General features: G+C 38.8%; 1 long non-coding RNA gene across 1 annotated transcript in view; it reads right to left on the reverse strand.

Moving 5' to 3' along the window:
- The window catches only part of LOC143212786 (uncharacterized), a 127,065-nt gene that overhangs the window by 9,972 nt on the left and 92,345 nt on the right, over positions 1-24,748 (reverse strand). The window contains exon 3 of the long non-coding RNA XR_013009779.1: positions 5,971-6,103. This is a non-coding gene — a long non-coding RNA (uncharacterized LOC143212786). The remainder of the gene's footprint in view (positions 1-5,970; positions 6,104-24,748) is intronic.

The raw sequence follows: 24,748 nt of genomic DNA on the forward strand, positions 1-24,748 counted from the left end.
GAATAAAAACGATTTGGGTTTAAGAAATGTCTTGATTTTGAAATTAAAATTGCTTCGAATCCAAAGTTTTTCAACAAATTGTTTTTCAATACGTACAACAAATTAAGAGAAGCTTCTTATAATAATTTAACTTTTATAGACAAGAGTAATTTATTCTCAATTTAAACCTGAAATTTCCCTCAATTTTAAAATTCAGTTAATTCTATATAAAAATTAAATGGAGCTGGTGAATTTTAGAAACGTTGTTAAACCTACGTTGCATTGTAAAAACTCGTGTATACTTTTGTAATTTTTGGTTTTAATCATTTGTTTTTATCCCGACCTCGCTTTAAAATATTCTACAATGATATTTACGAGTACATTTCACTTCTCGCAAAAATTGTAATTCTTCTGTAAAGGTTGCAAAGCTAAAAAATTTTTATGAATCTTTTTCCCGAAGTTACGGTGCGACTAGCATCGTAACGTTCTGTTGTAAGTTTTGATGAATGTTTTCTTGGTTTTCCGGCTGCAGTTGGAAGTAAGATTTCGGGCGGGTTCCCGCGGGACAAATTAAGGTGCGCGGTTTCTTGCGTGTATTAGAGGATAACTATGCCGTGCACGGTAATGGACGTTTAAATTATGCATTCGCCGCGCCCCTCGTCCTGTCCCCCGGTGCGCAACAAATTAGTTATTTATACATTCCAAGTAGGTGCGAGTCGGTATCAATGATTAAGGGAGACGATGTAAGGGGCGCGGGTGGCGGCGTGCAGAACTTCCGGAGTCGAGTATTTAACTTTGAATGAAAGTGAACTCCATTGCTCGACGCCGCGCCGGGACAAAGGAAGATCGTGTCAGGATGCTGTCACGTTTATACGAATTTCATAGACTTTCTAGACTGCTGGATCATCCACTGAGATCCTCGTTTGTGAACGTAACATATGGAATTAATCGTGAAATAATAATACGTGTAAGAATTTCATGGAAGAGAGAGAGAATGATCTGTTCTTAATAAACACATATTCGTAATGCTGAAGGCTTTTTATTAGAAAAGCAAGTTCCTTTTTATATTCCTATTGTGTCGAAGTAGGTATCTGAATGTAAAGTAGTGAATTATAAAATAATGAAACTTTCCCCTTTGGTTTGACATGTTAAGAAGAATGTTTTTTCAACTCCTGAGATCGTGAAAATATAAGAATGATTGGCAGTTTTATTCTATTTAATTTTGTTGAATTGTACAAATTTGTCCAGGGCAAAATATTTATTTTTTAGTATTTTCGTCTCGTTGGGAAATATTTACCCTAAATCGCCTTTTCCTATTCAAATCGTCGTATTTTTAATTCGCACGTCACGTCGAACGAATGTTGCTGAATGAATAAAACGTCGGCGAACGATACGGGACAAAAATGAAACGATACGTACCGATGCAACGTCGAGTTTATTTCTAACAATTTGCGTAAAAGGCAGCCCCGCACCCCTCATCTTTTTTCTACATATTTTAACCTGGAAGAAGCGCACGACCAAGAGAAGTTTCATCGGTAATGGCTGGCAGTCCATTTCATTTACAAGGTGGCTCTCATCTGGTACCACAAAAAAAGAAGAAAGAAACTGGCACATATGCCACGTGGGTTACATTTGCACCACGAATCGCGGCTAGGACGGGAGGACGGGGGTCAGCCTCATCATTAAAAGTGAGGGTAGAAAGGAGGGCAAAGAAAAATACAAGAGCTCGGCCCACGCTTTGAGCAACTGCTTGGCATGCTACTCGTGTCTTTCGTTTGCCCTTCCTCCTCTCTCTCTCTCCACTTGCTCTCTATTGTTATTTCTGGAATTCTTCAACTGTTTTTCCGACATTCCTTTCTGCTTGGCACTTCGACCTCTGTTCCCTGGTCACTGAGTCGAATTGCGTTTCTCTATTTGCGCCTGGATCGTCTATACAAGTTGACCAAGAAGTGGGTACGCAATTTCCTCTCGGTTAGTGCTCGGTAAAAATAAAAATTGGCAGTCTAAAAATTGCAGTCCGACTACTACAATCTTCTCGAATTGGTTGTTTAATATAATCGATACACTGTGGATCTTTAAATACAAAATTTCTTTCGCCTGCTAAAAGATGCTTTTACTCAAAATAAAATGAAAATATTAATTCAATAAATGCGTGATGTGTGATATTCTCTAAACAAACATGTTCAGCATTGAATTCAACGAAATTGAATTCGATGGAATCGGAAAAAACTGGGAGAACGGTGTTCAATTTTCTGAGAAGCTTATGTTTACGAGTTTCCGCGGCTTTGTAGTCTGCACGTTCGGGGGAAAGTGAAAAATTAAGAAACCGCGTCACGTGTACCCGCCCATTACCACGAGGTAAACATACGGCTTACGAACACGAGCGGAATATCGGGACGGTTCGGTTCAAAAAAAAAAAGAGAAGAGGGACGAAGAAAAAGAAAATAGCAACCCTCGATATCCCTCCAAGGCCGTGAAAGAACGACGTTGATCCTCTGATCAGATTCCCCGCTAATCGCGTTCAGCCACTCTCTTGTTTCAGACCCTTCTGCGTTGCCGATAGGATCCTGGGAAACTCGAATTTCCCTCGTCCTTTGTACTCAGAATTGAAAATCCAATCGGCCAGGGAAGGCAAGTTAACAAAACGCGAGCCGAGGTCTGGAATTATTGAACTAATGGAAACGATGCCTTTACCGCGCCTTTTTCGAGATTATGCACCAGCTGAAATTGCAAGCGCTCTGTTCTCAAATAGTGTGCAGGAAATAAATAATTTTTCTAGTAATATGGTAACCCTTTGTACTCGGAGATATTTTAATTCGAGACTATAAATAAAAACATTTCTTCCGACACAGAATATTTCCATTCTCTACGGTCATTTTTAAATTTCGTGGATATGACTTTGGTATAATACCTCATACAATACTTAAATGTTGTAGTAATTTATTAGAAAATTGAACATTTCTTCCGATCTAGAATAATTTCATTGTATATGATTCTTTTTAATTTTATAGATATGGAATTAATATAATACCTCATACGACACTTAAATGTTGTACTAATTGATTAGAAAATTAAACATTCATTCCAATCTATATAATTCTATATAATTCCATTCTGTATGATATTTTTTATGAATATGAAATTGATATAATACCTCATACTGTTTGACTACATACATATTTAATAATGTAAACGATATTGTGAATAATGGTACAGCAATTTTTAATGGTAACTCTGGTATTATATTCAAAGTACGGATTTCTGTGAGATAAAAATTGTCAGATACAGGAGCTACAGATGCGTTTGTTTTTTTCGTAATTACTTTGATAAATCGAAAATAATACAAAAGTATTTTGAAATTGTTGGAATTTTATTCCGCTCTGGTCGGCGTTCTGTCTCGCACCGTTGCATAAGCTTTAACCGAATTTAATGAAAAAGTAGGAGAAGTTCTTCCGCTCTCTCTGTTTCATTCGTGTGGTATTTGATATATTATAAATACAATGGCCGGCGGAGGTAATACATCTTCGCACACAATGAATTCATTTAGCTGCGCGAGTTTAATAAATTTTGGATTTTCGCGAACAAAACGGAAAAGGTAATAAAAATGTAGCAGAGGTTAGAGTTCCATCCGGAAGCGACCTAGTTTCGGCTTTCGAAAATTTTCAGTTTTATGTTTGTTGGCATTACTCTCCGGTAATATGACATAAACCGCGCGTTTATTTGCCTCGTGCTTTACGCGGCCGTGACGTTACGCGGAATATTTAAAATTTTACAAAACTGCAATTCTTGAGAGGGAACTGTAGGAGGTACAATATGTGAATTCATATTTTCCAACTTCAGCAAGAAAGGATAAAGCGGCTCATAAACTTGACCGCACATTCAGTTTCAACGAAAGAAGGCGCGAAATATGAAACGATCGCGTTACAGCTTCACGGCCGCCTTATAAAACACTGTGAATAATGACACGTTGGAATATTTTCTTGAACAAAAAGAGAAAATCAATCTTTACGATAAAATTTAATCGAAGGATTCTGAATAAAATAGTAACCTAGTAGCTATACAATTTAAACAGGGGAAATTTTCTTTCATCTTTAAATAACTTTCTCGTCTACGTTTTAAAAGATACGAGGCTCAATTTCATGAAAAAGATTGGAAACTTTATCCCTCGCAGGTGTTTGTTCGACGTGTGAGAAACGTCAAATTAAATTTTGCATGGCGCCTTTAAGGCGAGTTTTGATCCCTTCTACACACACTTTTATAGAACTGGGAAAACATTTTGTGAACGCTGAAGAGTAAGAAAGCGCAATAGAAATCCGAATTTTATCGGTATCTTTATTTTGCGACTGAATTACGAGTTCTTATGCGTTTATTGTTATTTTTTTCATTTTTTCTGGAGAGGTAATATCGTTTCGAGAAGGAAGCGTTTAATGCTAGAATATAAAACTCTTTTTCTTTGTTTTCGATCTAGATACATGTCACTTTCTTCAAATTTGTCTATAAAAATTGAAAATTGCATAAACATCTGCAGTCTAATGATGGCATTTATTCGATTTGTTATTATTAGCCTGCAGATGTTTATGCAATTCTCAATTTTCGTAGACGAATGTTAAGAGAAAGTAGAATAAAATACAATCTTCTCTCCAGTGCAAATTTAATTTCAAATACAGTCATAAAAAATTATATAACTCAACATTTTGCTAATAAAAACAGACATTCTACGAGCATGGGATTTTTAAGTTGCCTGAAATATTGCAAAAGATCATAGAACAAAATGTTATAAAACTTATTCTAAAATTAGTCATTCAAATGACTTATTCAAATTTCCCTTATGAAAATGAAATGACTTTCCGAACGACCTAATAAATATATTATATATCCATAAAATGAAAAAAATCATATACAATGGACTTATTCTAGGTCGGAAGGAATGTTTAGTTTTCAAATGAAAATAGCTCCGACTGCAAAGGGTTAAAGTAGGAAACAAATTTCTGTTGCACTCCAATTTTCAGAAATCAGCCCACGGGAATGCAGCACTATGAAGACCTACAAAAATCCATGGTCCAAAAGTCACTGTTCCGCCAATATTTTTCGAGCAACTTGATGACTTATGGCAGCGAATCTCTCAAGTCAGCTGTAACTTCCCCAGGGTTGAAGTCTCTCTCAGTTAGAGGTCCGATGTTCCGTCAAACAGGCAACTTTGCGGTCGGGGAAGCAATTTCTTACAGCCGATCGTACGTGTATCTTAAATCAGTTTTACGAGCGATACAGGAAGGTGCGAGGGGATGGGGTTGAGTAGACGGGTAACAGCGAAGAATGTGTTTCTACTACGGCGGTATCGGTGTGCGCCGCGGCGCGGCGGGAACACACTATCAAGGAAAACAGTCTCGGTGGCGGAGGTCACGTCATTTCGTGTTATTAAATTTATATAGATGGCACGGACCTCTGATCCCCACGACGTAGATTTGTCAGGGACCCCGCAGGCCTTGCGGGAATTCAATATTGCACTTTCCAGTGTCCACCCTACCGTACTTCTTCCCGAACCCTCCTGGGGAAGCGACACAACCGGCAAATGTTTGCGAATCTAATGCAGCCGTTCTCAGATTTGATGGCCTACCAGAGAAAATGTGACGCCATCAAGACGACTGACAGATGATACCGCGAAAATGGCCGGGATCACCGGGATTCCCCGGTGACGACGGCATGAAAAACACCGGGAATTATTAAAGGCTTAGAAGTGTATTACAGGGTGGATCACGGGAAACAGAGGGTGAGTTCGGATTCTTATTTGAACGCACGCCTTCGCAGGACTTTTCCTGCGATCCGTGCAAAGTATTTTATAGAAGCTATATTTAAATGAAGCACATCGGTAAACTCTCGAATGTGCGAGGAAAAAAATTCACATTTACAAGGAAAAATATAAAGACCTTGAGAAAAAAGTAACATTTGCAAAGCATTCACCTTGTGGTACCATTTATCTAGTTTATTACTTACCATCGCTAACATCTCCACTCCATGGGTTTTACCGAAAAATTTGGAGCTTGGGTGCCACACAACTTGAGTGAGATCTCGAGCAGATGTTGAAAATTAATTTTTCTGCCTCCTGTAACTTCCATTGAAAAAGAGCCTGAAAATTGATTAAAATTAATTAATTCGAAAAATTGAAGCAGATTGAAGCAGAGCAAGAAAAAGACTTGCGAATGCATATACAGGTGGTGCACCTAAATATCTCCTCGAATTGTGGGGTACAAACAATATTTTGTGTAGTATTTGAATGGTTTGAAGGAATCTTATATTGCAAACAATATTTTTTTCATCGATGTTTTTTGATACATAACAAAATATTTTTATTGCATCGGGTAACTGATCGAAAAATACATTCAGATATGTACAATAACATGACCTTGAAATGACCTTGATCTTCGAAAATTAAAGTTTTACCTTCAGATCAAAGTCAAAACATCGATGTCCTTGATAACTCTGGAAAAAATGACCTTCGGAGAAAAATATTGTTTGCAATTGGAGGAGATATTTAGGTGGACCATCCTGTATATACTTTTACCCAATAAAATACAAAATTGCGGTAAAAATATAGAATACAAAAGACGAGGGAATTTATCACACATCCTAATATATTGCATTCAGAAACATTTGTTGTGTCATCAAACATAAAGGAGATGTTTAAGTGGCTTATTTTAATTGACTGCTACTTATTAAATATATTTGTGGAACTTCTTTTTTTTACATCAAACAATAAGACAATTACATACACAAAGGGAGAGTGCAAAAAGGCTGAAAAGTTCACAACAAATGCGTGCTAACAGCAGTAACACATAAACTAACAGCCTGTGTTCGAAAGTAAAATGTTATACCTCCGGAAAAGAATTCGAACAATCTCGCTAGTGGAGGCACAGGTGTTCCACCGATATGTCCGCAGGTATCGCGAGATTCCGCGGCGGAATAAATGCGAAACTTGACGGAGAAAATGGGCGGGCGATTAATCAGAGCCACTCTTTTCTTCGCGACCTCGGACAATGGGATCGGAGACAATGGTTATGAAATAGAAGGAAGAATGTAGAATTTATCGCGGTCGAATTCTGCTTCAGCAGATCTTTGTCGAGGAGTGAGATAATAGGCTCTTTTCTAGAACGCATCGGTATTCGAAATTTTCTTGGAAGGTGTCGCAAATCAAAACCAATTGTAAACGTGGCATCCAATGCGTTGAATAAACTGAATAATGAGAAAATCGTTGTGGAAAGAGTTAAACCGAGTTCACAAGTACGCCGTATGGCAGGGCGTCATGTGCCGAGTTCGAGAATCGATTTTCTATAATAAATACTTGAACTGTATGGGACGCTCGGCGCAGACACTCGAGCCGCCGGAAACCACGGTGTAATTTCTCGCCGCGTCCACCGGCCGCAGATTATTTTATGTAAATACGGAATCGAAAGTGGTACTTGTCCGTGCTCTGTCCTTCTCGCCAACGAGCACGACCAGCCCCCGTTTTCCACCCCCACAGACCGTTCGATCCCCCCGCCGTCCTCTTCTCTTCCGTCTAGCCTTTATTAATTCTACAGATAACACACCACCCTAGCCGATAGGGAGGGGAATTGATGAGTGGGTAGTAATCTAATTTGCGGGAAAATGTCTCGCGATGGTATTCCGAGCAGCGTCTTTTTAATAAATTTACATGAATCCAACCACCGGAGCGGAATCATCTCGTCCTGGTTACTCTGTTGCTCGTGGCTGGAATGTTTATCGAAATCCGGACGGGAATTGAGCTGTTTACCGCATAAACCTGGCGGGCTCTTTGTCTTAAAACAATCAGGCTCGTACTGGTTTGGCTTTTGTTCATTTCTGAGTGTCCACGATGTTTCTTTTTTAATTTTTAGTAGGATTAAGTGTTAGGTCGTTCGAAAAGTAATTTCGTTTTTCAATGAGTACTAACAGTGGGTACTTGTAATTTGAAACAGGAGAAGATTTAAAGAATCGAAGAGTGTCAATACATTACTTCCAACATATTGAAAACTGATTAAGGGAAGAAAATCGTTAAAATAAAATAGAATTCTTAATATAAAATAAATTGAGAACGGAGGTTCTCACGATAAAAAATGTGGTGAAACATAGTGAAACTTAATTTGAAAGCGTACCCGGATTTTTTCAATTATCGAGAATTTGAGCTAGAGGGATTCAGGCGTCGCGTATATGGCGGGCCACAGTGAAAGGACGTGAAATCGCTTCTGATTTACAAGTGGAATAGGATAGTATGTGACCAGACAAACAGGCCTGGCCAATATTTGGCCAAGCAAGTAGGCTATAACGACATGCGCGACGGTAAGCAGAATAGGATCGTGTTTGGTCAGACAAAAAGAACTGGACGGTCCACGGAACCTGGAAAAAGAACTTCCTCGGACGCTGTGAAAGAATTTTTGGGTCATTGTTTCGGTAAATCGACGTTCCGAGTCATTTTAGCGAAATTCCAGTAATTAGTATTTTATCAATATCAAAGCTTTTTTGACGTTAAAAAATGGTAGAAATTTAGTTTTATACGAAAATAAATTACAAATAAGTTTTTATAAAATTTAAAATTAAAATATAAATTAGTAAAAAAATATTAAAAAAATTGAAGAGTAAATTAAATAATTATTCGATTAACACTAAACCTACCACTGCCGGTCAAATGACCGGTTTTATATTTTTCATCTCATAATTATTGAAATTATGAAGTTGCTTACGTGGAAATTGATTCGATAAAATTCTGTATCGAAGCACATATTGTTGTAAAAATTGCAGAAAATCTAAATAAATAGATGTTAATCGCTTTTAGTGCTCGGTAGGTTTAGTGTTAACAACAGTCCATAATTATATAAAAATTTTCAGCAGAAAAGATTAATTTATACATTGCTAGTTTAAAATCGAGAAAGTTCGTTAATAGAAAGCGGACAGAACACTGAGTGCAAAATAAAAATGTTCTACCTGAACTGCAACAAACTGGAGTGAAATTAATACGAATAATTGGTTGGAAATAATACACAACAGGATTTTTACACCTACTCAGCTCTGCCATAAATGCATAAAATCCGCTGTCTAGTTGCGACATGTTTAAGCTCGGGAGGATCAAGTACAAAATATATAGTTGCTCGAAAATATCGGAGAACCTGGTCGCCCCGTTTCGGGAAATCAATGACTTAGTCTTCGGCGTGCTCGAAGTCAGACGCAAATGCACTTTCCACACTTGGCTGTCAGGTGCATTAGGTGCGCGAATCAATCCAAGCAATAATTTCCCGGGGATTAATTGGCGAATGATTGACGCGGTGATTCGAGAGAGCCTGTCGCGTTTCGTCGGTGAGACTCAAAGCCGAATGCTGTAGGATAATTGCTTTCGTCGTTCCTGCAGAAGCAGCTCGTATGAAGTCATTCACTTTGAATTTCCTGGCGGGAACAGATTAATTATCGACGTATTACAGTGCTCTGATAGCTGCACACTTTCCACTAACAGAATATCGCGAAACAATCTCGGCAAGAACCGAGCACGTCTGCAAACACATTTTTAACCTCTTGTCTTACAATATCGTGTCTGACTCGTGATGAAGATTCCGAACAGATTCTAATAAAATTGTATGTCAATTATTTTCTGTAACCGAAATAACATTTTATTCTGGTTTTGTTACTGTACAGCTATCGGAGGACATATAGACATACAATAAATATAAGTCTCCTTCTTTTTTAAGGGAATTACAATCTACAAAAAGTTCTAATCACTGAAACCGTAAAATACAACGTAGGACAAGGAGTTAATGTGACACATTAAAAACATTTTACATGAAATAATGAAGTGTGATCACACCAATCGCTTCAAGTACTTAAATATGCATTTTTATCGACTTTGGTTTACTTAATAAGTGTCATCGACACACGACAACGTGGTAATACCTCTCGGATTTTTGTCGTTAGTATAACTCGAAGTCATTCGTCAAATGTTTCACCTGCTGAGCTTCAGTAAAGTAATTAAGTAATGTAAAAACACGAACCTCTCTCCAGAAAGGTGAAATTCGCATATGTGATGATAGCGCGTGTTGTTTACTACAATTTGGGCCACCAAGATCAAAGAGAGGCCATAACAACGAGCACACGAAGACTCCTTTTACATATTCCGCTTAATTGATATTTCATATCGCGTTCTTGCTCTGCCAGCAACATTCTCAACTTCATTAATTTATGTTTCTTTGGTATTCTGAATATTACAAGCATTTGTATATTAATGTGTAACATGTCACACCTTTGCTATATCGCAATTATCAGAGTACCGTCGAGTCCAATTAATTTATAGAAACGATGTAAACACGATCGAGAACGTAGACAATTTTAATTGTTAAGCACGACCACGAATTCAGTGTAATCGTTGCAACAATTAAAACAAGAAGAGTGCAAGTAAATTTGTAAAGATGGAGCTTAGAAAATTTTTCAAAATAAAAATGGTCTTCGAAATTGCGAAAAACAGGAGTGGGAACTGTGTTTCTTCTCTTAATAATTTTACAGATTGAAAGTAATTGGAAGTAAGTTATTATCCCCTCGAATACTTTTAATTTGAAAATACTCAGGATTTGATGTACACGGTTCGAAAGTTGTTGCTTTAACGCTTCAACTTTGCGAGATTGTGTAAAGTAAAGCCCTTTGAGGTGCTTTTTTTCAGAGCGCGGCACCGTCTGATCTGATTTCAAACGGTATTTTTGTTAACTAAATATTGAGATACATCCGGAAAGTCTAGTTTTTATTTCGGTTGCGTTCGTTCCCCTATGTTATGAGAAAAAAGATGTTTCCAATCGAAACACGTTTGTAGAGCTTATCTCTGTCTGGACATTCGTATTGTAGCCTTTCATATTTACACGACTACCGCGGAATTTTATCTGCATTTTTTTCTATTAGACTTTCTAGCGGACTGTACCAATAATTCCACAATAAACTGTTTTTATTCAATTAATATACTCGGAATAATAAAAAAATAAGGGAGCAGTTCTTTAACAGTTTATTTATTCCACGAACTATGGATTTTTCTGTACAGGAATAAAATCATTGAATTATTTAAATATGTTAATGAGAGGTAACGATTAAATTGTTCATTTCAGAATGCATGAAAATTATTTATTCGATGAAATTTAATTCATCAATTAGCAATATTCAATGTGTAATAAATATAATAACAGGTTATTCGCTAAAAGGATATCAATAAAACTTTTTATACGTGTAAGCGACAGGAAAATGTTCGGGAACACAATTGTAATTGCTAATAATTAGACTACGGATTTTTATGCAAAATCAGAGTTTTAGGATTCGAACAAAACCGTGTTTTTTCTGCTAATCGTTGTAATGGGCTGAGAATTTCGGTGAAATTCGCAGATTTTTCGTCTCGATGCCCGACGAAAATTCACGGAATTTCGAAGCTTTTAAACAAAGTTGCAGAGTTCGCGTCGTAGATACAGTTACATCCACTTTTCGTGCGAGCGGGGACACAGTCTTTTGCGAAATTCCGGGCGACTCTTGTAAAATGATCGCGAGCAACCGGGATATATACGTGTATGTAATACCTTTGCGAAAGAACGGATTTCGAGTGGGATCCCATTATTCCAGTGGCATCATTAAATAGGAAGAGCGCTCCTAATGCGATACCGGTTCCGCCGAGGATTTTGCGAAAATTATTTACATCCGCTTTTCCACTGAAGAAACCCGTGTCGATGGCTCTGAAGAGCATCCTCGTTTTTATAGTAATTACGCGGAAACGTTGTGCAATCTCCCGCTAGTGAAATGGTAATTTCCTGTTTCATAGGATTCATTAACGTCGTAAAATCGACTGAAACCACTCGAAAATGTTAGTTAATTCAGCCGCCCCTTTACTTATTCAAACAACCGTTTTCTCTCTTCATTGAAAATCATTAGGTCGGTGCAGAAATATTATCATTGCGGTCCTCGTCTCTGTAACCATCGACGCCCGGATGCTGAGTTCACTTTATTGATTTCATTGTGAAAATGTAAGATCGAGTGATTTTATCCAATACTTCCAAATGGCAACAAAGGATTGCAACAATTGCTTCCTGTTTTAATAATAGGTTCTTCTTCAAGTGTATAAAATATTAATACTTCCAAAATTCTATTCCAACAGAATAAATTTTTGCAATATTCAGTGAATCCAACTGTTTCGTGTTTATAGGCATAAAATATATTTTAAGTTGAAACATGAATAATGTGTTTTTGTTCGTTCAGCATTCGTGAATTATATTTTCGTTTTTCCGCCATTGTTTCCAGTCGAAATAATTGAGAACTTTGAAAAGCATATACGCGAAATATCTCGGGATACACACAGTGATATTTTCAGTGGAATCACACTTGAATTTTTGTATTATAACAGAATAAATTTTTGCAATATTGTATGAATCCAACCGTTTGGTCTTTATACACATAAGATAAAAAGCTTGTTCGTTCTTCTGCCATTGTTTCCAGTCGAAATAATTGATAACTTTGAAAAGCACAGACAGTGATATTTACTTTAAGTTGAGTTACACTTGGATTTTTCTATTTGATAAACACTGTATAGATCTCTCGATCCACTCGAGATGCGAGAGTCGCGCGTGCACGCGTTCTTGTATGCCCGGAGAGATCTCATCGATCTCTGTCTACCCACTTTACCATTTATTCCTGTTTTCCGTGGCGTCCGGCCGTGGTTTCTTCCTTTAGACAGCGCGCTGTTTGCACGGGACAGTTCTCTCTGGCCGGAACGAGAGATGATTTGCCCCAATTTGGAAATGCATGGGTCAGACATATTATCTAATTGCCGTGGATTTCATTTAAAATTGTATGCTGCACGTTCGAGGGAAAATTTATACGCGGCATGCAACGTGGGAAACATGCGCCGGCACTTCGCATAATTTAAATTATCCCTCTCGAAAATTTTATTAAGCGAGTCCGGTGTATGGCACGAATTCTAGTATTTCCAGCTATCGCGCAAAGTGCTTGTTGTATTTTTTTTTTCAACTTGGCCAGAGAGAGAGAGAGAGAGAGCTATTTACAGGGAAAAATCGGCAAAAATTCCGAATTTTTTTACACGGCTTCACGAAATCTTCGTTTCGTTTAGACAAAGAATATCGACAGCTCCAAAATTAACTGATGGCTTCATTTAACTGTTTCTTCATTTTGCTATTTTTGCATTCCTGCTTTTAGAAGAAAATTTTACAGTGAAATTAATAAATACGAATATTAAAATTAATTTCTTTCGAGTCGAAATGAGGCTGTACTTATCTCGCGGTCACATTTAACCTTTAGAGGGAAACGCAGCCTCGTAATGAACACGGAACTCCTTTTTCCTCCAGTGAATTACAATTATCATTATTAAAATAACTCCTGCGAATGCTCCTCGGGAAGAAATGGTAATTCGAGGGGCCGAGTACATCGCTATTACATACGTCGTCTCAACACTTTTTCCAGCCCCTTATCTCCTTTTTGCTTTATTGTGCTTTATAACCTTCCAAGCGTTTCTTTGTCGTCGCATCAAATATGGAAAATCGAAATGAATGGATGTGCCGAGTATAATTTATTTCGTTCTCTTCAACACTCGTTCAGCGGCGTAGATTTAATTTCAAACGAAGGCATCAAAATTCTTGTGTGACTTAATTTAAATAATAATAATAATGATAATAATAATATACACTATGTCTATTCCTAGAATTAGAAACGTCCCTTTTGGATTTTTATTTTTCAATGGCTAGTTTAAATGACTACCGTTTCCCAATTCTGATGTGTATCAGAATTTGCACAAAATTCTTTATGTTAGTTTGAATTCTTATCGATCAGTGTACGCTTGTCGAGGCGAGCATGTTCGAGCGCAAAAAGGATGCAGCAGCATCGTCTTTATAGCTGGAATCCATTCGCGATTTTCTTTCTTTGCAACCCCTTGTTCTGCCTTGCCCAAACTCCTCTGCTTCGCCGGTGTTTAGCTTTTTCTTCTCCCTCTGACTGTTGCGCGGCTTCCCTCAATCTTCATGTCCTGATCTTACATTTTTAACATCGTCGAGTTCTTGTAACTGTTTTCTTGTGCCACTTTCCTTTCCTGCTTCCCTTATATGTCGTACGAATCAGGTTTGTAGTAACCAATATTATTTAATATCGATTTCCCTGCGGACGTAGCTGGACATTTACCATCGCGATCATAGTGAACTGAAATATCACTCGCTTTTACAAATACGCGTGCACTGTTTCGTAGATTGTTTTAACGAAAAAGTACAGAACTATCTAAGAATAAAGCTTGAAATTGAAGTTATCCGCGGGCTACAAAATTAGACTATAATTTTACACGGTTAATAAAATTGTGCTGAATATAACCTTATCACTTTATCTGCCGGAAGCCTATTAATAGGATTTTCGATAATTGTTCAGTTTCAAAAGACAGCATATTTTCTTTCACATTGCAATCTTAACCCTCCGACGGCTGTGCTTGGGTCTATTTTGGTCCGGAACATCTTTGGTAATTAAACTAAATGAATAGCTGTTGCATCGAAGATATCGGAAAATCTAATGCCTAGACAGCGGATCTTTATGCATTTATAAAGAAATTGGCTGGGCGAAATATAAAACAGTACAAGATTTGAAAAATTTGAGAATATCGTAATGGTGTTTTTAAAGTAAAACAATCATTACGGGATGAAATGAATTTTTATTTTATTCCCGCTTCCCACAATTAATGTAGAACATTTTTATTTTGCATAGAGATCCGCAGTTTACTAACGCGTCTACACGAAATATCATCAAAAGTAAATTTTTAAGAATTACTAATTAGAGCTGTGAACGGTCCCAAGCATTGTTAATTGTATAGCTATAAAAATCGTCCGTTGTCCGAGGGTCAAACGAAACTATTAGATGACGTTATTGAGGGTGATGCATTAGTTCACAATGAAAATTGCTGTTGCTATTGAAGGGTCCATTAAAAAGTGTTTAGCCATGTACCACAGATTTTTCAAAATTATGCAGTAATCAGTAATTGTTAAGTGCTGTGATTGTCCCAGCTCTTCCACATTTTATTTTAGACCGCTCTTCCCGCAGTCGTCTTTCTAGCCCGGCGGATTTAATTAACTCTGAGCTTCATTGAGGTATGTTAAGTCACGTTCTCCGTGTAATCTTTGTATTATGCCACTCGAAACGTATTTCTCTACAGCGCTTGCATGGCGATAAGCCTCGCCGAAGCAGGGATTCCTCGGGGAAAGTTACGTCCCCGCAGAATGCCTCGGCCTCTCCTGGAACGAACCGTCCCGCCGCGTCCCGCTCTTATCCACCACGGTTAACAGCCCCGAAAGCGAAAGAATACCAGGAAGTAGGCGATGCAACCGTCCGCGAACTTCACGTGTTGTTTACACGCGGATTTTCGCGGGGCGAAGATCTTACGAAGTTTCGTCGGGCGTACTTCAACTGAACCGTGCGCGTAATCTTTCCGAGCGTAAAGTTCCCTGTTGCTTTAATATCTTAACCAGGCTATGAAAATAGTATGGGCTCGTAACTTCACGGTGCAATCAGGCACACAGAAATATTGAAGAGGATTCAGGCGAACTCGCGCCCTCCTGCTCGCCTCGTCTCGAAATTGGGAAACTTTTTATTTTGACGCTCGGAAAAAGTGTTCACTAGCGGGCGCACGAAACATTTCCGTATTAATGTCGCATAAAAAGTTTAGAGCCGGCGAACAGAAAGAACCAGCAAAAATGTTCGATACAGAAGTGTAATAATAAAAACTGAAGACCAGTTCAGCCCACTTTTGCTTAAAAACAATCGTCATAAAATTAGTGATTCGTTCCGAGGGGATCTAAATTATAATTATTAATAGACTGCGGATCTTCATGCAAAATAAAAATGTCCTTCATTGATCCTTTAATCACGGTGTTGCATTAAAAACAACGTTTCAATATTTTATGCATTTATGAAGAAATTCGTTGGGCGAAATATAAAACCGTAAAGGATTGCAATGTTTTTAATGCAACAGAGTTATTAAGGGATGAAATTAAGTTTTATTTTATCCCTGCTTCCCACGATCAATGCAGAACATTTTTATTTTGCATAAAGATCTGCAGTCTATTAATAACCCTGATCGTTTATACAAATGAAATGGACAAGACTTAAAGCACATAAAATGTCAACGTGTTGAAGGGTGCGTGAACAACTACGGGAGTATTTTTAAAACGATGAGTGGAATGTAAGCAGTGAACGTTTAGGGTCCTGTGGCGTGTTTCTCCCCCGTTGAATCTCGCGGTTTCTGCAACGTGCGAACGCATCGATGGAAGTGAAACTGCGTGAGAGTGCAAGTGTCCCATAGCGTTGGAGGGTGGTTCCGTTGCAGGGGCGTGGGTGGATCGGGCGTCTTTTTTCTTAGCTCTTGCGTCTGAACCATATTACGGTCGTGCTCCTGAGACTCGAGGATGCTCTGGATTTGAGGAACTTTCACTTCCACCTTTGAGAGGAAGGAAAAACTTTCAAGCACCCGGCGAGACTTGCTTACGGGGTCTATTACTGGCTCGTTGAAACTACGTAGAATCTTTATACCCGCAGACCGTGCGAATGCAAACTACCTGTCGGCGCAAGCAACCTTGCTGTCTTAATAATTTTTAAACGCGGCGACGAGAATTTAAATTGGAAATTTCCACGTCCGCGAGACGTACTCCCGCGAGCCTTGACTCTTAACTACAGACAGTCCAGAGGTCTTTCGGCTAAGTCCAAGATGAAATTGTAGAAACCACTCTCTTGATAATCCGATTTTTACGGGGACCCTGCTCGAATCGCAAATCGACGAATAATTAGCCCCGACTTCGGACATTCGAGCTACTTCAACTTGAACATGAAACATTTCTTCCGACCTAGAATCATTTCATTGTATACGACTCCTCTTCATCTTGTGGACATGAAATTGATGTAATACCTAAGACAATTCTCAAATGTGTCTGATTAGTAGAATGCGGATCTTTATGCAAAATAAAATATGTTTGCATTGATTGCAGGACACAGGAGCTAAATAAAAATTGTATTCTTCTTTTAACTACCCTATGAAGCTAAAACTAATACATTGATGTCCTTGAATATTTTTAACATGTCCACTGCTTTAAATTACACGTTTGCATTGATTGCAGGGCACAGGACACAAATAAAAATTGTATTCTTCTTTTAACGATCCTATGAAGCTAAAACTAATACATTGATGTCCTTGAATATTTTTAACATGTCCACTGCTTTAAATTACACGTTTGCATTGATTGCAGGGCACAAGAGCCAAATAAAAATTGTATTCTTCTTTTAACTATCCCACGAAGCTACAACTAATATATTGATCTCCTTAAATATTTTTAACATGTCCACTGCTTTAAATTACGTGTACCCATTTTTGTCATAAATGCATCAAATCCGCAGTCTACTAATTGGATACCATACTTAATCATGTAAACGATGTTATGGATAATTGTACGGCAATTTTTAGTGGTGAGTGCTGATAAGTAGACAGCGGATTTTTCTGCAAAATCAAAATTTTCTACCAGCGTTGCAACAAACTGGAGTGAAATACAAAGTCGTTTTATATCTTAACATGTTTAGACATAATGTAACAGTATGTTTAAATTCTTCCAATGTTTTTACTGTTTGAAATTACATCTATTCGTTTTTGTTATAAATGCATGAAATTCAAAAATGTTTAGTTTTCAAGATAACCACGTGACTGCCTCCACCGTGAAGTATAGTCGCAGAGCCAATGCGCAGCCGGCTTCGAGCAGCCTCATCGTGCGCGACGAAAGAAAGAATTTCAATTCTGCGAAAGTATCGATCATGGAGAATAGTTCGTTACTATAATCCGTAGGGGAATGCGTAACGAGTTTCCCCGGGTGAAAATCTTTTCTTCCCGGCGAGCTGCCGTTTAAACTCGTTTAATTATCTCCGCGCGGTTTACATTTCGTTAAACATTATCCCGCGTGCGGTTCGGGGCAGGGGCGCAACATAATGTCTGGCCCAAGGAGCTCATTTTTCACGATCCCACGGCGTTGGTCACGTTGCGAGTTGTCGGGAGAAAGAGAGCGAAAGGGAAAAGGAGAGCGAGAGAGAGAGAGAGAGAGAGAAGTAGGTGTGGGTGTTTGCAAAAGTAATTGAAAAATTCCTTTGCGCCTTGTCAGGAACGAAATAAAAGCTCGGGGCCGTGATAAACGAGGGAAGAAGCCGGTCGTGGACAACCCGCGCAGAAAAATGCTCATCGGGCAAACCGAAGTCGGTTTCCGGCCGGGAATTAGTCGACGTTTTTCAAGTTTTGACGGACAACGGCAGAGCAACCGGGTCCCGATCCACCTCGACCCGCTCACAAAATTCCCAGCAACCCTCGGAAACGCACTCGCCAGCCGCGACTGGATCTGTCAGCGGAGGAACATTAGTGTTTCGACCCTTTTCCACTCGTTTCGCGGTCGTGTCATGCTCCTGTTTTTCCTGCCGCTGACGAGTGCTCCGATCGATCACGATGCAAGCCAGTTATCTGCTCTTCTGTTTATTGGACTTTGATATTTACTGGTTGTCCAGTATTGCGCTACACCCCACGAGTCCTATTTTTATATTTACCCCTTAGCATTCGAGTGGTAAGACACCACTAAAAATTGCTGTTTCGATGTTCATAATAAAGATGTTGGTATCTAATCAATTACTACAACATTTAAGTATTGTATCAGCTATTATATCAATCCCGCATCCGCAAAATTAAAAAGAATCATACAGAATGAAATTATTCTAGGTCGGAAGAAATGTTTAATTTTCAAGTGAAAATAGCTCCGACTGCAAAATCGTTAATTTAAAAAATGTTCTTCGGAAAGTAATCTCGATTTTTCAGACAACTTGGGCTGCCCGTACCCGTAGAATTCCTGTTTTTTTATTAGCAAAGAGGTGGAATAAGTAGTTATGTATATCTAGTATAGTTTGATAGTAGAAAAAGGTGACAAACAATGGGAAGGAGAGTGATGAGTGAAGAAGATCCTATGATAGAATTGTACTGGTTAGGTTTATGTAAACCAAGTCCAAGTCCAAGGACTTCCAGCCATCTAAATGCTTTGAGATCAACGCTGAATCGGCTTATTGAAACTAGTCGCAAAAGCTAAGAGATTCAGTAGAACGTTTACAATCGTAGACAACCATAATCCCCTGCAACAGGATGTTCTAGCGGGCTCGCAGGACATTCGAAACGATTCCAAGAAGTTCCAACAATGAAAACGCTCGTAGACGGCATGTCAGTCATTGTGGGCGCGTGGAAACTCATCGTGTAGTGTGCTCAGGAGGTTTATACCGTCTGCATGCGATGTACATGTGTGCACGCGTAGAGAGCAGTTTCACCAGCTCGTGCGTCGAAGCGTTGAACGAAGTGCTCTCTCACGGCCGTCACGTATATCAAAGCGCGTTAAAGCCGGCTCTCCGCGGCGCCGTAGTATCCCTGATCCGCGCGTCGCGACGCGCAGCCTCAGCCATCCATGTGCAGCGCGCCACCCACTTCGCCGGCAAAATAATATTCCATGTAATCTCCAACGCTCAAACGAAACTTGAGTGGATGCAAAATGTGCGTAAATGAGGCGCCCGCGGCGACGCCGACGTTTACGCGCAGCGCGCCGAGCCGGCCGGATAGCCGCCTGTCCCCGAGCCTCGGTTTGTCACGCCTCGTACACGTTTTTCGGTGGAATAATTTTGCTTACTTCCATTTTTCATTTTTTCCATTTTTCTCTCGCTTTTTCCCGTCCCCGACTCCCTACCCCACCATATATTTTTTTTTTGAAACATCGACGGGCCGTCGAGAGCAATGAGATTCAAAGCGTCGACGAGTGCACCCTCGACACGCTGCCACCGGAAAATCGAGGCCCGGACCCGCCCGTTTCTTAACTCCCGAGAGATTTGTATATCGACCTTTTTCGCGGGCTCTGACAGTGCCATAACCCTTCAACAATTTGACATTTTTATTTGGTATTTTGATGTCCAATAAACCTTTTAGGTTGACACTCGAAACTCGATAGAATCGAACCGAGATCATTATTACAAAATTAATGCAGAGTTACTGCGAAGAATCTGTTCTAGTAGAGATATGTTTGACACCATCGCAAACGAAGGATTTTGGTAGCACAGCCTGCATTGTTTAACTAAGAAACGAAGGCGGCAGATGTGTCGGAGATTAGAAAGCGGCAGCTAACGAGGAAAGTCAACCAGCTCGGAAATTCCGATTTTACTGAAATTTGGTGGTGGTCTATTGCGTTTAAAGTTTCGGCTCTGTCTGATAACGGTAGAAAGTTATATTGGAAAAATGAAGGCTCGCGGGAAGTCGGGGGATGAATTCCACCCCCGTACGGTTTCATACCTTGAATAATTGTTGCTCGTAGAAAATTACCTTAAAAACTATGTTTTTATTTTGTGGATTTATGCAATGCTTTCTAACACGTTTCCGGATCCTCGAGGTGCACAACCCGTAAATGTAGACAGGTGTTATTAAATACTCTTGGGCATCTTTAAAATTATAGCAACCATGAAATTGGCACTTTAGAGTATTCCATATACAATGCAAACGTTATTACATTTATTAATCATCTCATTCTGAATTATTGTTCATATTCAAAAAAGTTCATGCACAACCCAATGTCCACTCTAACTACTAGAAACTGTAAAACTCTTCCAAAATTTAACTAATCACGCGTTAAATAAATTTGACCCTCCCTTCGAAACGGAATGAAAATTCATCAGCGTGTAGAACGCGTTTCTTGCGCGACGTGAAAATTATAAAAACGTTTACGGTTACAGTTTGAGCCGCGTAATATTAATTTCGCCGTCGATATCATTTCCGTCTCCGGTGTTTAATCAGGCCGGCGGCCCTGGCGTTTCTCTGTCGAGCGTAAATTCCACCGGGACGATTTTAAACATGCTAATTAAGACCGAACGTGAAATGTTGTTGCGCACTTCGCCGAATAAAAATGGCCGCCGGCTCCTCCACGGGACAGGTGACTTACGACGGCCCCGGCGAAATTTCACTTCTTTCTAGTTCTGCGACGTAAACTATGCCAAATTAACTTGAACGGCGGTATCCTTTGTGGCCGTACCAAGAGAGTATACTGCTCCACTTTGGTACGGAATAAAACTTTTGCGATCTTCCTTTGGTCCGCTTTTACTCCCGTCCCCGTTTTCCGCTTTTTGCGCGTCGCCGGTAAATTCATTTACTCGATTCCCTCCAACTTTGAATCGAATCGCTTCGACGATTAAAAATGAATGATAATTATCGAGAAGACCGTTCTATTTGTACACGTTCCCCGCCAACTTTACCGTGTCGACACAAAATCCTTTGATATTATTAACTACGAAATGCCGGTTTCATTACAGCGAAACATTTTTCGGAATCCGACGCCATTGAAAACTGTCGTTCAACCGCATTACTTATTTAAAGCATCGATAATCGTTCGGTTCGAGCTGCTGAAAGCTCGCAAAAAACTTCAACGATTTCGAGCAGACGAGTGCCATCCGATTTCCTTTCTGCGTGGGAAATCGCGCGATCGTAATTTAGAACTTATTACTCCACTTGATGGCAATTGATTTTATATTTTTCCCGCTGTCTCGTTAGACCGAGAATTACGAGTAGGTTACTGCCAAATACGTGTGCTCGATATTATTGCCTTCTCGTTTTGGATGTCGATCGTGTATGAAAATAATGCTTACGTTGTTAACCATTTTTCTATAAGTCCAGATAAGTTCAACATAATTTTCGACGTGACCGAAAATCCGAAATATTTCACAATGACGATGGCGAGACATTTTTTTACCGAAACGGAAACCAACTAATACGATGGACTCGTCTTATCTTTTACATTAATAAATATGTTGGTATCTAATCAATAGACAGTGGCTCTTTATGAGAAATAAAAATGTTCTACCTGCATTGCAACAAACTGGAATGAAACAGAAATTCGTTTTCTATCTTAACATGTTTCATAGCTTAAAATAATATAAGAGTATTTTTAAATTCTTCTACTGATTTTACTGTTTTAAATTAAAGCTACTCATTTCTGTTATAAATGCATAACAAATCATATGCAATGGAATTATTCTATGCCGGAAGAAATGTTTAATTTTCAAGTTAAAACAGCTCCGACTGCAAAGGGGTAATATATAATTTCAAAGATATACAAGACCATAGAAAAATCGATCAGAATCAATCAGAAGAATCGAGGAGGATCCAGAAATTATTGGACACTTTGACGAGTATTTTTAAATTCTTCTAATGATTTTACTGTTTTAAATTACAGCTACTCACTTCTGTTACAAATGCATAACAAATCATATGCAACTGAATTATTCTAGGTCGGAAGAAGTGTTTAATTTTCAAGTTAAAACAGCTCCGACTGCAAAGGGGTAAAATATAATTTCAAAGATATACAAGAGCATAGAAAAATCGATCAGAATCAATCAGAAGAATCGAGGAAGAGTCCAGAAATTATTGGACACTTCTTCCAAAAAACAAATAAAAATTTTCAGGCTGTCTTCCCTCTTAATCTCTCAGGCGAGTGACGTTCAACGACAGTGCGGAAGTAACGCAGCTACGGAGAAATATTGTTTTCTATTGCGCGATGCCCGGAGATATTCCGGCGATTCTGTTTTATTTATGGCAGAGAAGAAGCCAAGTTTGCTCCGGGACTTTCATGTAAGAAGACTCGCTAACAATTGAACCGAACCCGCAGATAGACACTCGTGTTCCTCTTTGCCGATGCTCGCTCCTCCTCCGCGGAGCTGCCCCGGGCAAGTAGTAAATGATAGCTAAAGGAATAGAGAACGGATGGAAGAAGGGATGTAAACAAGCCCCGCGAACAAATAATTACAACGACCCGCGCAACGACAGGAATTGATTTCCCGCATTATTCTCTTCTTTCTGGTCGGAGGTTGCGGCCGACATCGAAGATCAGTGGCGATTCGATTGTTTCTTCTCGTATCCTCTTGTTGCCTCTCCTTCCGGCACCGATTGCCTCTAATAAATCGACAAACTGGCAAGCAAAGTAAACCGGGCGATCCACAAACAGCTGTGAACTAAATGTTGCTCTAAATTGTATTCCCTGGGAACTGCGTGGTAATTACTTTTCGTTAACGCGGCATAGTACCGCTCAAGCGAATTACACAGAATTAAAGCACTAATTGACAGAAAGTTTTCATAAATGCCGTTAATGAACGGTCCACACGCGTCGCGCACAGACGGACCGAAGCGTCGAGACGTGGCGACGTTAATGACACTTCGCGCTGAAGAATTCCTTTGATAACGTTCACCTGTTCATTGGCTTTTCTTAAATACTTAATTAAAGTGATCAAACGCTGCTAAGTCTTCTTTAATTATTTTTCAGGGCGAGCACTGGTCGCGGAGAATATTGAATTTTATTTGTAGAGATTGTTCGACTTCGTTTTAAATATTCGGATCAAGAATATTTGGTGAAAGCTATTCTGGAAAATGTACGTGCAAGTGACTCGGCTAATACAGTTCGTAATTTTACAAATGATGAGAAATTATGAAACAGAAATGTAGATGTTGTTCAAGAAACAATTAATCCAAATGAAATTAGGTCTGCTTGTATCATTAGACCGATCAAAGTGAACATGTGCAGCTAGAAAGTAGCAATACTTAATTTGTTAATTACTTCCACTAACATTCGCAGTCTAGTGATAACTTTAACCTCAAGTATGGCTTAGTAAATGTCACATCAACTATGAAATACATCTTTGAAAATAGTCTTCGCGAAAATAATTGAAACGTCTCGATTTATCCCAGACGCATTGATCTCAAAAACGGTTTTCCCTAAGAATAAACTTGTTCAAGAGATCATATTACAGCATTCTCAATCATTCACGTTTTTAAGTAGTCATTGGATCGATTAAGACAGTTGACGTCAAGAAAACGAAGAAGATCAATTGATATAAATGGTATTATACATAAATTCTGCCCTCGAAACGGAGAAAATGATGAAATTTTAAATAAACTGTCGCAAGATACTCGATTATTCATTTCCTCGGAACGTCCTGGCTCGGAGAAAAACTGTACCGTACGATTAAATGAAGGAACGAATGAATATTACAAAATTTTTGTTGTCCCAGAAGTTTTATACACATTTCGCGAGCGCATTACCAACTCTTCTCATTAGCATGCAACATAAGTTTGAATATACGCGAAGTGGAAATGCAACGCGTTAATTAAATCCGAGTGGAAAAAATATAAGCGCGGAAAAACTTTGCTCCGCACCATGCCACCATACGTTAATAGACTGATGGAATATCCAATTTACAATTTACAATTTAGTGGGAGTTCTGACGGTCAGAATGACAGAAGGAAAACTTGCCTCACGTTGTTGAAAGAAACGGTACGAATCAAGAATTATATTATAAATAGACTACGGATGTTTATGCATTTATAGCAAAATTGAGTTCATGAAATGCGCAATTGTCAGAAAATTTAAAAAATTGAAGAAGTCAATATATGATTTCTCTTCTATTAAAATCATTAGGGGAAGAATTTTCTATTTCAATTTAGTTTCTATTTCTTGCAATCGATGCAGACAATTTTTATTTTGCATAAAGATCCGCACACAGTCTAATTACAAATAAAGTACTTTAGGCAACAGAAAAATATTCTGTTCCACGTATAAGAAGTTGAAGACGAATAATAGTTTTCGTCTTTTTTAAACAATTAGGTTCAGCATAATGTAACAGTTTTGCCTATTCACCTTTGTCG

The sequence above is a fragment of the Lasioglossum baleicum genome, chromosome 10 (genome assembly GCF_051020765.1).
Source record: "Lasioglossum baleicum chromosome 10, iyLasBale1, whole genome shotgun sequence".
In the NCBI taxonomy this organism is placed as follows: Eukaryota; Metazoa; Arthropoda; class Insecta; order Hymenoptera; family Halictidae; genus Lasioglossum; species Lasioglossum baleicum.